At 42.8% G+C, this 17185-nt stretch overlaps 1 protein-coding gene across 1 annotated transcript in view; it reads right to left on the reverse strand.

The window, feature by feature from the left end:
- LOC124613475 (dynein axonemal heavy chain 6-like) overlaps positions 1-17185 on the reverse strand; it is a 984594-nt gene that overhangs the window by 183734 nt on the left and 783675 nt on the right. The gene's annotated exons all lie outside the window — the stretch shown is intronic.

The raw sequence follows: 17185 nt of genomic DNA on the forward strand, positions 1-17185 counted from the left end.
GCCAGGATAATTTTGGCAGTGGAGAACGTGTTGTAAGGATAATTTTCATGTGCACAGTTCAGTAAATCTGGTGATGGAGGGGAGGATCCAGGCAGCCCATGTTGTGAAGCAGCCCTATTCCCATCCTCTCAACCTCTTTGTGTGCTGCCCTCTACCAATGCACTCATCCATCTTTCCCCTCCCCTGCTCCTCTACTTTTTCACTCTCCATTCCCCCGTCCCTGCCCCAAAACCCTGCTGTCCCATTGCCTCCCAATGCTATACCTGTTGGCAGTTTAGTCCCTCCACACTCCATCGGACAGTGCTCTTCTCTCCCCCCACCCATGCCCTGCTATCCCTTACCCTTCCCCGCCCCCTCCAGATTGCTGCTTCCATTCTACATGTTTATTGATTGCCTTCCAAACAGCTCATACTTCTGAGCCATACTGTATCAGTGATCTTGTCAACACTCAACACATGGGTACAGCACTGTGCAGATTGTCAATGAAGCAGTTGATGCCCCAGATTTTTCCCTCTCTGATAGTTATAATTATGTTTATTCCTATTGATCCCACTTCCTCCTTCATCCTTGCATATGTTCACATTTTATTTTCCTCATCTACATGGGCCCAACACACTCATACTCCCTTACCTCATACGTATCTTTTCTCCCACTTTTCTCTACACTTCTAATGTATTGTGCCTATTTTTACGTAGTTTCAAGCAGTTTTGTGTATTTTTATGATTTGTGCCAGTTCCACATCTGGTTTCTTAAATGCTTCCCGCGCCACTCCTCCCCAGAATGGTCTAACTATTCCTTACTCTGGATCCCATCCCCTCCTTTCACAATGACCTTCACCTTTTTAGATACCACCAGTCCTTGGTACAACAAAAACACATCTCCATGGGACTGACATACCAGAACCACCTCTGCTCCCTCCACAAGATACTGCTACTGTAGGATCCCTGCCACATACATCACAGCTCTGAAATCGAATCCCTTGCTCTCCAGCACCTGGAGAGGCTCTCTAGACACCACCTCCATGAGTTATCCAACCTCCTGACATCCTACTCTGTCTTGGGGTACAACTATCCATCCCTATCCTACACTCAGTGTTCCCCCTCATTAAGCCTTCCACAGCACCCAGATCCTGCCTAGCTTGCAACATCCTCCAAAAATTCCTACCATTGCTTCACAAAATCCAGAGCCAAAATATCCCTGTAACACTCTTGTTAACATTTCCACCAAAAACAGGGTCCCACAGAAGTTTCAGTCCTATCCAAAGGCCTCACCTTTAGCCCTACACCCAAGTTTAACCATGATGGACTTGTCAAAGACCTACTCTCCCTCTGCTGATCCCTGCAATAGAAATTTTTCTTTGCCGCAGATGCCTCCAACCCTCTCGCTGTTCATACCACCATTTAATGGTGATGCTGCCTCCACCCCCTACCTTCCACCTAACAATCCCTTGGTCACTTTCCAGGTATTCCTTATGTCCAAGTTGGCCTCACCATCCTTCCTCAGATCCATTGCACAGAACACCAAACTTACAGCAGAAGAAAGGACAGCTGCACACAACCTCAAAACTAATCCTGATCTAATCATCGTACCTGTAGAGAAATGTTTCATCACTGTCGTTACAAACTGCAGTGACTACCTGGCTGAAGGCCTCTGCCGATACTAGAACCTCTACCCTGAATTAATTTCCTTCCTCACCTCTATGATACCCTGCACACCCACTCCATACATGCTCCCCAAAATCCCAGAACCCAACAATCCTGGTGGCCCATTTCTATCTGGCTGTTGTGCTCCCAATGAATAAATTTCAGCCCTCACTGACCAACACCTTCAACCAATTGCCCGTAATCTAGCTTTCCATGTCAAAGATACCAACCACTTCCTTCACCCACTCCCCACCATTTCCACCGTTTTACCTCTTGGATCCCTACTTGTCACTGTTGACACCACTTCCCTCAACATCCCTCATGCCAATGGTCTTACCACTATTAAACATTACATTTCCCAATGACCTTCAGACTCGAAAGCCACTACCTCATTCCTCATTCATCTTACTATCTTGTGATAACTCACAACCACTTCTCTTTTGAAGGGAAGGTATACAAACAAACCTGTGGCATGCAGGGCATCCTCGTATGCCAACCTGTTTGTGGGCTATCTATAGGAGACCTCCCAAGATGCCAAACCCCTAGCCTGGTTCAGGTTCATTGATGATATCTTCATGACCTGGAGTCAGGGCCAAACACCCTATCCTCAAGCCTACACAACCTCAACACCTTCTCTCTTATCCATTCCACCTGGTCCTCCTCTACCTAGTATACTACCTTCTTGTAAATTGAACACCTCATCACTGGTGGCTCCATCCACACCTCTGTCCTTATCAAACCCACCAGACACCAACAATACCTGCATTTCGACAGCTGCTATCCCTCCACACCAACAAATCTGTCCCATACAGCCTGGCTACCAGGGGAGAGTGCATCTGCAGTGACAAGAACTCCTTTGTCCAGTATGCTGAGGTTATCACCAAAACCTTCACAGACAGGCACTATCCCCTACACCTAGTCCACAAACAGATCTCCCATGCCATTTTCCCACAATCCCAAATCATCCCAACGTACCCAAGAACCATCTACAATGGAGTGCCCATTTCATCACCCTGTAACACCCTGCACTGAAGCAAATGAACCACATCCTTTGTCAGAGCTTTGATTATCTATCATCATGCCCTGAAACTCAAGATCCTTCCCACCCCTCCTAAAGTGGTGTTTCATCACCCACCCAACCTCCACAATGTCCTAGTCCATCCCAATGCCACTCACAATCCCAACACCTTGCCACAGGAATCATATCCCTATGGAAGATCCAGGTGCAAGACCTGCCCAATCCAACTACCCAACACTTCCATTCTAGCTCTGTCACAGGCTTATCCTCCCCATCACAGGTGAAAGCAGGCATGTCATATACCAGCTCTGCTGCTATCATTGCAAAGCTTCTCCTATTGGTATGTTAACCAACTAGCTGTCCACCAGGATGAATGGCCACTGCCAAGCTGTGGCCATGAGCAAAGTATATCACCCTGTGCACAACATGGAGCTAAGCACAACATATGCAATTTCAATGGCTGCTTCACAACCTGGACCACCTGGATCCTCCCCTCCACCACCAGCTGAACTGTGAAGAAGGGAATTATTCTTGCAACACGTTCTCTGCTAGCAAAATTGTCTTGACCTCAACCCATGGTAACCTACTGTCCCCAAACCCTCCACCAAACAGTTTCTGCCTCCTCTGTCAAATCACTTCTCCCTATTCTTGCCCACTCACATTTTTTTTGTGTGCTGCCCTCTGCCAATGCACCCACACGTCTTTCCCCTTCTCCACTCCTCTCCTTTCTTGCCCCCACCCCCTACCTCCATCTCCATGCCCTACTGCTGCCCAATGCTGCACCTGTTGGTAATCTTGTCCCTTCACACACTACAAGCCAGCATTTGTCTCTCTGCCCCACCTTTACCCTGCTACTGCCTCCCCTTTGCTACCCCCTCCAGATTGCTGCTTCAGTTCTATGTGACAGTTGCATTCAGGTCCGAGCTGTCAGTGATGGAGGTCATGTGTGTGTGAATGAATGTGTGTGTTTCCTTTTCTGAAGGATGCTTCAGATGGAAGGTACATGCGTAACTATCTTTTCACTGCGCCTGTCTGCAACTCAACATGTCATCTTTACAGTGAGTAGCAGTCTAGCTTTCCCTTATATTATTGATATTCCAACTGGGAGTTTCCATTGTTGGATTTGTATTTATGGTCTTCCAGTTCCCATCACCTGTCACATATCAAGGGTACGCTTAAGGCACTTGCACATACGGCACATACAGTTTATGATTCTTAGAGTTGTTTCTTTTTTTTCAGAAAAAATGGATACTTTGCCTGGAAGATCAACAGTGTGCTGGTAATTAATGTAAAAACCAGATATTGGACAAGGAAGATAGTCTCTTGACAAAATCTACAACTTTCTTCCATTAGTTAGTCTTGTTCAATGTAGGCAAGGTCTTCTGAAAATTTTAAGTTACAGGAGTTTTCTGTGCACCACCTAAGACTGCAGACTTTCTTTCATGAATGAAGAAGGCTGAAGAATATAAAATACCTTGGGAATGTGGTATGTTTTATATAGGTCAGATTGCATGCAGTGTGGAAGCACACCAATACTAATCTTGCCTTTGCAGCCCACAAAATCTCTTATTTCTGAGCATTATCCACTGTGCACACAGTATAAAAACAATAAAACATTATTAAAGAGACTATGGAGATACAGTTGGCAGTGTTTACACATCAATACACAGATATACAGTTGTGACTGCTTTTGCAGAATATTTCAGTCCATCATTAACATGAATTATATCACTGTGCTAGTCTTTTCAATATTTCTGAATACCATTTTTTTTTAAAGAATGCATCAACAAGCGCATTTTGAAAATGATAAAGGAGAGCAAGGTTCCTGCATTTCATCATGCTGATGTGGATTCTGCATTTCGTGCACAAATTATGTATCAGATGCAGACCATGTGTACCGATCATGCTCCTGCAATGCCTGAGTGCTTTACTGCTTCATCGATTCACAAAGTGGACAATGCCAAGTGTATATCACGAACATTTCCAGGCCAATTTCCAGGCCCAGTGACCGTTCATCCCCTCAGTGCATTTTAGGGGCCCCCACCTGATGTGAACAATGTTATAGTGTTTCGAGAATTTCCACTTAAATTCTAGAACCACTCGGCCTTCTACCGTCTTGAACACACGATATTTTAAATATAAGTGAGAGAGAGAGAGTATTTACTGTGAATCACCCATCTGTGTGTGCTGGTTTGAAGTTTATCGTGAGACAACTATAGATGTAACGGTCGAACGGCACCGACAAGTGTTTGCCGGTCGCACCATGGAAGCCATAGTGAAAGAACAAGGAGTGTTTATGTATTATAACTTTGACAATTGTAGTGGGAAAAGAAAAGAACAGTTGAGATGTTGTTAATTAATGCTTGTTTTGGACTTGGAAAAGATAAGATGTGTATTCAGATTCAGAATGAGGATGGACTTGGGTTTTAAGCCAACCTTTTCTTATGTGTAAATGAACTCTGTTTTTAACCTTTGGACACGCGAAGAGACTTACTTGATAGTGTTTGTTTATGTGGGAAAGAAGTTTTGTAAAAGTTTGATGTTCAAATATACATCATGAAGTGAAGCAAAAGAAACTGCATATGACTGCTTATTTTTATAAGTAGAAAGAGTCTTGAGAAATTCCTGTTCCTAGTAGATATACTTCAGAGAAGAAGAGAAAAGGAGGTTGCAGCAGCAAGCTAACCAGCAAGGTAAGTCAGCTGACCATCTCAAGTAAGTTGTATAATTAAAGAAGTGCGATTTTGCACTCATTTTTTGCCACTTTAAGTCATTCAAAGTGTTAGAACGTGGCAACCTGTGTGAAAGGACAGAAGAAAACAGGAATTTTGAGACGAAAACTAGATAAGAAGATATTATGTGCTGCCATAGCAACCGAGCATAACAAGGTAAAAGAATCAATTCACAGAATTGGATTCTGGCTAAAAATTCAAACGGTGAAAATTAGTAAATGCAAAAACGGGAAGACGTAAGAAAGTAATAACGTTAAAAGAATGGAGAGAAGAGATCAACGTATTAGACTAAGAAGAGATATGCTGAGAAGAATTTGACTGAGAAGATCTGGTGTAGGGAGTATACAGCTCTTGCACATCGTGGGTAAGCAGATGCAGAAATCAGCATCTGATGCTGCTGGCACCAGTTGCTGTTCACCGGTGATTGTTACACATCTGCTCGCTGACGCAGCCTAAACTCTACACTGGGTGAGCGTAAAACAGAACTGTATTGTTTTAGTACAAATGAGTAAGAACTGTTAAGTGAACAACATTACTGTACCATCAAGTCCCAAGTTGTTATCGGTGTTTCTTCAGTAATAATCTTCCAGTGTCAAATTCCCCCAAACTATTCTATCATCCTATACTTAGAGGTACTGGAAAAACCATACCAGTGAGAATTTGTGATTACGTCATCCAAAATTGCTCCTGGTAAGAGATTTTTTTTGTTCCAGTCAGTTAGATGTCCTGACTTTGCTCGGCTGCAGCATGAGGCGCAAATTTGTACGCATGTCAGAGTTGAACTTTTTTTTTTAATGATTACTAGGTCTGAAACTAATAAGAATATGGATAACTTAGGACAAATGGAAAAAACTCAAGAACCAGCTATGGCTATGAGAGTCAGTAGAGAAATGCCGAACTGGTCTGAGTTAGTAAACCTAATCAAAGATCAAAACGCTAAATTAGATGCACAGAGTGCAGATTCAGCGGCTTTAAGAAAGGAACTAAATGATAAACTAGAAGCCCAGAGTTTACAATTAAATGAAACTTTAAATTCTAGATTAAATGCTAGAATGAAACTCTAAGGAAAGAAATAGGTTTGGTACATTATAGTTTAAATGCTCAAAATGAAGTTCTAAATGACCAGAGTGAAACCTTGAATAGTCAGGCAACAAATATATGTTTACTAAAGACTGAATTCGACACACTAAATAGTAAAGTTGAAAAATTGAATTTAGATTTAAAGAAAGAATAAACGAGTTCTTTAAACCTTCATGTAAATCAACTATTCACTGACTTTAGTCAGAAACAGAATGATCAAAACCAAGATTTAGCAAAAAGGTTAGAATTTCATATTGAGGAAAAATGTAAAACAGTAGAAACTGAAATCAATGAAAAATTAGGATCATTTGAAAATTTATGTAATGTTAAGTTCAATGCTGTAAAGCAGAGATTACATACTGTAATAGAGAGCGTTGATAAGCAAGAGAAGTTGATACCAATTACCAAATCACAAATTACACGCGTGAATACACAAGTAGATACTGTGGAAAGAAATTTCAGAGAGAAACTAGTGAACTCCGACATTATAAATATAAATAGTTTGGAAGAACAGGTAGAAGAAATTACAGATTGGAAAGTCACTGAGAGAATAACATCCAGGAATACATCACCTATGGCTTCTTCCAAATTTACTGATCCCAGGAAGAGCATAGACGAACTCTGGAGAGAATTCAAACTTATCCAGGAACAAGTAGAAAAACTTCACCTAATGTTGTGTTAACTATGGAAGTGGTGACTGATTTGCAGTGGGAAGACTTTCAAAAGAAATTTAAAGAAAATACTAGTGTCACAACGCACAAGAACAGCTAATACCAGATCCATGGGACCCAGGCAGAGTTGTATATCCCCCAGGGATGTTAACATTCTTAGTTAACAGGCAGAGTGATGACTGTCAAGTCCCAAGTTGTTATCGGTGTTTCTTCAGTAATAATCTTCCTGTGCCAAATTCCCCCAAACTATTCTATCATCCCACACTTACAGGTACTGGAAAAACCATACCAGTGAGAATTTGTGATTACGTCATCCAAAATTGCTCCTGGTAAGAGATTTTTTTGTTCCAGTCAGTTAGATGTCCTGACTTTGCTCGGCTGCAGCATGAGGCAGAAATTTGTACACATGTTGTCTCCAATCTCAGTCATTTGGCACAGCCTTGGGACAGGATATATTAGGTGCCTGGTCAATTCTTATCTCCCTCGGTCATGGGAATACTGTTCTCAGACTTTTTTGCTCTACACGAGGTTTCCGTACTCACTGAACTGGCCTTAGGACAACTGCATTATTCTTTGACAGATGTACCACCATACTCAGGCCAGAGTTCAGATTTATATTTCCTAATGCATGTTTGTCTTAATGAACAAAAGTGAATATTACATTAGCAGAACACATAATATTGGATGACTAATTAAATAATGATACTATAGCATATAATTTTCTACTTAGTACAAAATATTTTATACCTTTTATGAGATGTGATGTAGATGGGAGGGTTTGTATCAGTTTGAAAGGGATGGGTATTGTGGATAACAGCATGGTTTACGAGAATGTATAAATTATGACTAACACAAAACACACACCACACCTTTCAACAACCGTCGCGAACAAGTGTGACTGACTCTTCATCACTTGTCAATTCCATAGAGTTGCTAAGATTTCCTTTGCGGACCTCAAGGGTGAAGGTGGGAATGTCCATTATGTAGGAGACGATTTAACACCAAACCTCCTCCAGCATCCCTCTCAAGAGCAGACATATTTAAAGACAAAGAGTTTGGGCAGAGATGCCTCTGCACTTCCGCCTTGACTGACATCTCTGCCCAAACTCTTTGTCTTTAAATATGTCTGCTTGTGTCTGTATATGTGTGGATGGATATGTGTGTGTGTGCGAGTGTGTACCCGTCCTTTTTTCCCCCTAAGGTAAGTCTTTCCGCTCCCAGGATTGGAATGACTCCTTACCCTCTCCCTTAAAACCCACATCCTTTCATCTTTCCCTCTCCTTCCCTCTTTCCTGATGAGGCAACCGTTGGTTGCGAAAGCTTGAATTTTGTGTGTATGTTTGTGTTCGTTTGTGTGTCTGTCGACCTGCCAGCACTTTCATTTGGTAAGTCACATCATCTTTGTTTTTAAATATATATATATATATATGACCTGTAAACTATATGAACTATGATGACTGTATATCAAGCAAAGATAAGAAGAAGGTATAAGTATGAAAGAGAACATAAGCCAAGGAATTGTAGGATAGAGGGAGTCATATAGTCTAAGTAAACATATTATCTACTGAATAGAACATACAGACATGATATCTATTACAGGTATAGAAGTTGATGAGCAGACTTTAGTGGGCATTTGATTAAGCAATTTAAAAAAATATTATAGTATACATATGACCTCCTCAGGGGACACCGCCTTAACGTAGCACTGTCCGTGCGGGCGAGGAGGTTTGCGTGCTCCGGATCCGGAGGACTATGCCGGCGGTAGCGTAGCTACCAGCAGGGTCACCCATGCCGGACAGGTCAAAGGGGAGGAGCCAAACAAAGTGTGTCCCACAACGATCTATCGCTCCCCTTTCCTATCCCAAACCTGTCCTCACCATTTCTTTTTCCTGTCATTCCCTGGTATATGTACAAAAGGGAAGAAAGACCTCTATAGGTGTGGAGAAGCCAATCTTTCTACGGGAGAAAACCCCAAATGAAAAGTCCTGGTCCTCCAGGTTGGGGGTTGGCGACGGGCTACCAACCCGTCCTGGAAAAAATAATCACCGGTACTAGCATCACAGAAGAGCCTCGGATAAGACTGATCTCTGTAAAACGACCTAAGCAAGAACAAGGACTACGGAAGGAAATACAACTAGGGACCTGGAATGTCAGAAGCCTATACCAACCTGGGGCAGCAAAAGTGTAGTAAGGGAGGCAGATAAGTATCAAATTGATCTATTGGCCCTGCAAGAAACAAGGTGGACAGAAACCGGAGCTACAGAAATGGAAAACTATGTCATATTCCATGGAGCCTCAGAAACAAACCACTCACTAGGAACTGGTTTCGCAGTGAAGAAATCACTCTGTACCACTCTCATAGATTTTAAATCAATCAACCCCAGAATCTCACTCCTAACCATAGACACGGGAAAACACAAACTCACATATATAAATTGTCATGCCCCAACCGAAGAAAGCGATGACATCAAAAAAGATATTTTCTACGAGGAATTAGAAATGGTTTTAGACAATGTACCAAGTGAACATTACAAAATTATCCTTGGAGATTTTAATGCGAAAATAGGGAAAGAAGCAGCCTTCATGGGGACCATCGGAAAGCACAGTTTACATGATGTGAGCAGTGATAACAGCACTAGGCTGGTTAGCTTTGCGACTGCAAAAGGCTTGTTTATAAGTAGTACTGATTTCGACAGGAAGAGAATATATAAAGGAACCTGGGTGTCTCCAGATGGGAAAACAGTGAACCAAATTGACCACCTAATTGTAGAGAAGAGAATAAAGAAGTGGATACAAAATGTTAGAACGGCAAGAGGTGCAGAAAGTGGATCAGACCACTTCCTTGTCAGAGGAAGGATGAAAACAATATGGAGAGCCCGGAAGCACAAAAGAATGCAAAGAGTCACTCGATATGACCATGAGAGTCTGACTGAAGATAATATAAGAAGAACTTTCAAGATAGCACTAACAAACTGTTTTGAGGCTTTGAATGAAGAGGAAGGAGATACTGTGGTAGATCAGAACTGGAAGGCGATTGCAGAGACCATTAAAGAAACAGCCCAAGAAATAATCCCAAAGCGAACTAGGGGAAAAAGAGTGTGGTTCAATGAGGAGTGTGAGGGAGCTATCAGGGAGAGACAACGGGCCAAACTACTGTGGATACAAAGCAATATGCAAGAAGAAGAAAAATCGAAGTTTGAAGAAACACGACGGCAGACCCAAGTCACATTGAGGAAAGCAAAGAGAAAATATGTTAAAAGTATCATGGAGGAAGTTGAACAAGACTTTCATGGAAATAGGTATAAAGAACTTTATAGAAAAGTGAAAAGTTTTAAAGGAGGGACATACCATCAACACAGATTCATAAAAGATGCCAATGGAAGAATGTTAACAGAAGATCAAAAAATTGGAAGAAGATGGATGGAATACTTCAGAGAATTACTAAACTCTGATGAACCAACCAAACTACTTGAGTTTGATGAACCAGTAACAGTAGACCCAGAATATCCTCCTCCCACCATTGAGGAGATAAGGAACCAGAATAAAAACCTTAAGAATGGTAAAAGTCCAGGTGAGGACGGTATTCCTGCTGAACTTCTCAAGGCTGGAGACGAAATCCTCTGTTTCAAAATCCACAAGCTAATTGAGCAAATTTTGGTAAAACATGAAATACCAGAGGAATGGAAGGTAGCTGTGATATGCCCCATATATAAAAAGAAAGACAAATCCGTATGTGACAACTACAGGGGCATAGCGCTACTCAACACCTGTTATAAGATCTTCTCCAACTGCCTATTAGAACGAATAAAACCTATAGCAACAGACATAATTGGAGAATACCAAGGAGGTTTCCAGGCAGGGCGATCAACCACGGACCAGATTTTTGTCCTAAAACAGGTCTGTGAAAAAATGTATGAATACGGACGAGAGATACATCTCCTGTTTGTAGACTTCAAGAAGGCTTACGACAGTATACATAGACCTAGCCTGATTAGAACTATGACAGAGTTTGGTATACCAAAGAAGTTGGTCAAACTGGTAGAGGTATGCCTAAATGACACAAAACTTAAGGTTAAGGTAGGCAATCAAATGACAGAAAGCTTCCAAGTTGTAACAGGATTATGCCAAGGAGATGGGCTATCACCTGTCCTCTTCAATCTGGCACTTGAGAAGGTAATGCGGGATTTCAACAAAGAAAACATCAAGGGCATTCAAATTGGTAATGAACACATTACATATCTGGCCTATGCAGACAAAACTGCACTATTAGCATGCACACAAGAAGATCTGAAGAGAAGTATCCAGACCTTGGAGTTATTGGCAGCTAGGATCGGTCTACAAATTAGCTCTGAAAAGACAGAGTATATGACCATAGGAAGAAAGATCCAGAACTCTCAAGATTTAATGGTGAACAACACTAGGTATAAACATGTGAAAGAGTTCAAATACCTTGGATCATTTTTTACAGAAGTAACATCAACTGAAGCAGAGATAAAAGCACGACTACAGGCGGGAAACAGATACTATCACTCTCTAGACCCTATATTAAAATGTAGAAGTGTCTCGCAACAACTAAAGCTACAGTTGTATAAGACATTAATAATGCCAGTAGTACTTTATGGTTCTCAAACCTGGAGCACTCGAAAACAAGACCTTAAGCGACTGCTAACATTTGAAAGGAAAGTCCTCAGGAAAATATTTGGACCAGTCAGAGATCAGATTACTGGAGAATGGAGAAGATGCCATACACTGAATTAGAAGAGCTGTACAAGGAGCCTAACATCGTGGGAGTGATGAGAAGCAAAAGACTGCAATGGGCTGGATATGTTGTTAGAATGGAGGCAACAAGATGGCCCAAAATCACAATGGACTGGATCCCGTCAGGCAGCAGACCAGTGGGAAGACCTAGAAAGAGGTGGATTGATGGAGTGAGAGAAGACCTCTTGCAGCTGGGAGTCACGGAAAACTGGAGACAGATAGCAGAAGACAGAGACGGATGGAGAGCTCTAACTGTGGTGGCGCGCGGTCCTCTGGGCCTGATCGCGTGGAAAAAAAAACAAATAAATAAAAAAAAATAGTATACATATGAACGTATACTAGGGTAATGAACTGTGAGGCCTACTCAAGGCAGAATAAGGGGGCATACTGGACATTTACTGAATATAAAGGGCAAAGGTAGCTACATGGAAATAGGACGACCTGTGGTCTAAAAAATAGGGATGTTGTATAAAGGGGTGTACCTGCCAGAACGGAAAAAGGAAGTGCACTCATACGGTCAACCCACAAGTAAGGTATAGGTACTGATCCTAGCAGGAGGGGACAGTATCGTGACAGAAGTCACATGTCTTATAGGATTATTCTGGTAAGTTTGTATTCTATGTAACACTAGCATTATCACGTTTGAGGTAAGTTTATGGGTGTCAAGAGGGAACACTTTTATTTTGCCCAGAGTTTCTACAAACTACAGTCTATAAAAAATGAGATTATTATGTACTAAAGAAATAGTACAAAGAATTAGAATAAAGAATAAAGTACTCAAGTGACATGAGCACCTGAAGTTTGCGATTGGAGTTAAAGAAAGAATCCTCACAATTCCTAAGCAATTATAATGTGGAATGAAATTATAAATAAATGCTTATGTTCTAAAAAACAAGGTGGAGTTAGGAATCAGTAGAAAGACAAGAAGCGGAAGCTTGCTCTATAGAGTACAAAGATTTATGGGTGAAGAAAAAAAAGTATATAAACCCACATAATAGATGAATACTTTTAAAATGTGACTTGTTATTATGTAGGATATTAATGTGCATAGAGTTAGGAAACAGTAGAAAGACAAGAAGCGGAAGCTTGCTCTGTAGAGAACAAAGATTTATGGGTGAAGAAAAAAAAAGTATATAAACCAACATAATAGATGAATACTTTTAAAATGTGAATTGTTATTATGTAGGATATTAATATGCATAATGATTATGTATAAAATATCACATGTTCAATCTGAGGGGGGGATATATAGTGTTTTGAGATTTTCCGCATAAATTCTAGAACCACTCAGCCTTCTACCGTCTTGAACAAATGGTTCAAATGGCTCTGAGCACTATGGGACTTAAATTCTGATGTCATCAGTCCCCTAGAACTTAGAGCTACTTAAACCTAACTAACCTAAGGACACCACACACATCCACACCCCAGGCAGGATTCGAACCTGCGACCGTAGAGGTCGCGCGGTTCCAGACTGTAGTGCCTAGAACCGCTCATCCACCCCGGCTGTCTGTCTCAAACACACGATATTTTAAATATAAGTGAGAGAGAGAGAGTATTTATTGCACATCACCCGTCTGTGTGTGTAGGTTTGAAGTTTATCCTGAGACAACTATAGGCGTGGCGGTCGAACAGCACCGACAAGTGTTTGCCGGTCGTGCCATGGAAGCCATAGTGAAAGAACAAGGGAAGCCATAGTGAAAGAACAAGGAGTGTTTGTGTATTCTGTGCTGTTTTATAACTTTGATGATTGTAGTGGGGAAAAAAAAGAACAGTTGAGATATTGTTAATTAATGCTTGTTTTAGAGTGGGAAAAGATAAGACATGTATTCAGATTCAGAATGAGAATGGGCTTGGGTTTTAAGCCAACCTTTTCTTATTTGTATATGATATGAACTCTTTTTTTAACCTTTGGACATTGTGAAGCAAAAGAAACTGCATATGTCTGTTTATTTTCATAAGTAGAAAAAGTCTTGAGAAATTCTTGTTCCTAGCAGATATACTTCAGAGAAGAAGAGAAAATGAAGTTGTAGCAACAAGCTAACCAGCAAGGGAAGTCAGCTGACCATCTCAGGAACATCTCGGTGACTGCACCTCGTCCCTGCTTTGGCGCTGGCTACACCTCCTGATCAGCAGGCAGATGATGCCAGACGAAACCCTGTGGTTGGTGTGGTTATCAAAACAGCCTACAGATCTCCAGGTTCATCTCTTCCCCCATGCCCTGGAATCCATCGGCTCGTGTCCACAGATGGCTGACCAGGTCTTTTCACTCACACACTAGCGCCAACAGCAGCAGCTCATGCAACAGGTTGGCACTCCTGCTCCAGTAGCTCTCCTGGCTGTAGGAAGGGGCAGGCTGCGCTCCATCCCCAGAATGCTATGCCACCTGGCACTCAGCATGTGCACTCCCTGCCTGCCCACCGAGCCACTGCATATTGTGCTTGCACCAACCACTCTGGTGTACAAACTCGAACACATAGAGGTCGATCGGCCGCCATCTCTCTCAACGTACCCTCACTGTTGGTACCTACTGTATCTGGCGATGATGCAAATTGAAGGCGCACTCAATTTCATCCATGCCACTCCCTACCACATACAAAGAACTCCGTCGGTTCCTGGGAATGATAAACTACTACCGTTATCATTTGCCTGCAGCAGCCGCCACCCAGGCCACCACCACTAATGTCCTCACCAGCAAGCAAACTTCAGGGATGTGCTCCATTCCGTGGATGGAACCAATGCATGCAGCGTTCCATGCCCTGAAAGACTCTCTCAAATGAGCCATCACCCTCGCTCATCCAATCTCGGATGCTGAACTCTTCATCACCTCGAATGGCAGTGACTCCTTGGTAGGCACGGTCCTACAACAACACAACAGTGTTGTCATGTCACTTCAGCTCTTTTCAAAGAAACTATCATGCACCAACAAAAATAAATACTGTCTTCATCCGCAAACTTTTAGCAGTTTATGAGGTGGTGAAACATTTCCGCCCTGACGTCAAGCGCGTACCTTTCCACATCCTGACTAACCTTACACCAGTAGTAGATGCCATACGCAACCCACCAACCCACCCCTCTCAACCCCCCCCCCCCGGTCAATTTTGGCATTTTGATTGCAGCTCTCAGTTCTCTATGATGTCTGCCATATCAAACTGACAACATTGTTGCAGATTTTCTTTCCCGCATTAGCACCATCTCAATGGTTGTTGATCTTTCCACCCTTGCGTCCATACAGAACCAGGACAAGGATACACAGCAACTTATCAACATCACCTCCACTTTGCTGTTTTCACCAAAGCAAAATTCGCCAGCGTCTGAGAGGAAGTCTGGTGTGACTCCTTAACTGGCACCTTCAGACTCCTCATCCCCACCCCCCTCCGCTGTTCAGTGTGGGTAACAACCAAAAATGTGGCAGATTTACCAATTCAGCTGCCCCACTATTGTGACCATCAACCAGGGCTGGCAGTTTGAATCAGCACTCTTCGCTGAACTCTGCCAGCTGTGTGGTATCAACAAATGTCACACAACTGCCTACCACCCCCCAAGCAAACAGACTGGTAGAACGGTGGCATTGAACTTTGAAGACAGCACTGTGGTGTCAGGGGATCCAGGCCCTCCCATGGGTATTCTTCAGCCTACGGTCATCGTACTAACCAGATATTGAGGGCATCAGGAATGAGTTCACCTAATGCATTTTGCAAACATTTCCCTGAGCCCCCCCCCACCCCCCTCCATCTAGCTATACTGCCCCCCACACTCCTACGTGCCATCCGATCTCCTTTCATGCAAGTTCGTTTTTCTTCATGATGACTCTGTCCAGCCCCCACTTGCCCCACCATATTCAGGCCCATGAGGTCATAAACTGCACTGATAACACAATGGACATCTGGGTTAAAGGTTCACCACTCACTGTTTCTCTCCACTGTGTGAAACCAGCAGACCTTGACCCAGTGCCTTGCATGCATGACGATGTTATGCAGCCTCCCTGCACTGAGGACTTGTGCTCAAGCTATAACCCCTCAGAGCTGCCACTGCAGCCCTCACCCGAACATGTGTCTGCATCACCATCAATGCCATTCCTTGGGTTCTCGCCTTCTCACTCTACCTCCTCCCCCCTACCCCTTCTAGTGGTTCTGCAAACTGACGTCCCACCCGAAAGTGTGGAGGACGTCACCATCCTCATCGACAACAACCAGTCTTCATCCTGCTGCAAGACAACTCGCCCTACCCAACCGAGGACCCAGTCTGTCAGTCGGTTGCTGGCTCCCGCCTGCTCCCAAGCAGGTCGACCACATGCTCCTCCGAGCTACGGTAACCACCCTAGGGAGGGTTACAGTTCGAATGCTGCCAGCCCACACTGCTCCATCCTCATGTGCATACCGATGCCTCACCGCCAACAGGAGTTCCACGCTGACCTCCTATCTTGGTCCCTGCCTCGAGAAGGATATCCCCATCACATCACTGCCATCTCCATCACCGCCGGACATGGTCCCCTTCCACTGTGCTAAAACCATGCTTCACACTGCCGGGGGTGGGGGCTGTGTGGCATCGACAAGTACGAACGACATATCTCGCCCGTTGCCAGTTCTTTGACTCTGTAACCGAATGGCCCACACCATCATGCTTGTTCAGTTCACTGTATGATTTGTTTGTAATATGGACATCTGTATGAAATATACCGATTCTTTCAGAAATGAATGTGTCTCTTTGGGATACAACCCAACAGAAATCCCAAAGATGTATCAGCATTTATTGCTTATATTTTTCTATAGTAAACAGCCACCATGTGTTTTGGCACTGCTGTATTTAAGAAGCAAGAACTAAATAAAGAGACTGCTCTAACTATCAACTCAGTGTGTGTGCTGCTTCATTGTTTGTGAGTGAAGTTCATGCTAGATTCAGCTTCTAGAGACCACCAGGGCAACTAAGACAGTAGCAGTTGTGTGCGCAGCTTGCTGCCTGCATCCCATGTTGGAACTAATGTCTATATGGGCCGGAACACAAGGCTCTGCTTGCCATTTCTGTAATACTAATTGTATTGCACCTTGTCTTCCATGTGTCTGTAATGTTCAAGCAATAAATTACAGTGTTTTTGGGTTAGAAAAGAAACAATGACATTTTTGTATATGAAAGTAGCCACTGTGTGTTTTGTAGCTTCTATTTGCCATAACTGCTGTCATATTTAGCACAATATGTGTGCAGAATTTTTATATCTCTTTTTCATTTATTTGCTGTTGAAGGTAAATGGTAATTTACTGTTGCAAATATTAAACATTTTTGTAACCA

Source organism: Schistocerca americana, chromosome 4 (genome assembly GCF_021461395.2).
Source record: "Schistocerca americana isolate TAMUIC-IGC-003095 chromosome 4, iqSchAmer2.1, whole genome shotgun sequence".
Lineage (NCBI taxonomy): Eukaryota > Metazoa > Arthropoda > Insecta > Orthoptera > Acrididae > Schistocerca > Schistocerca americana.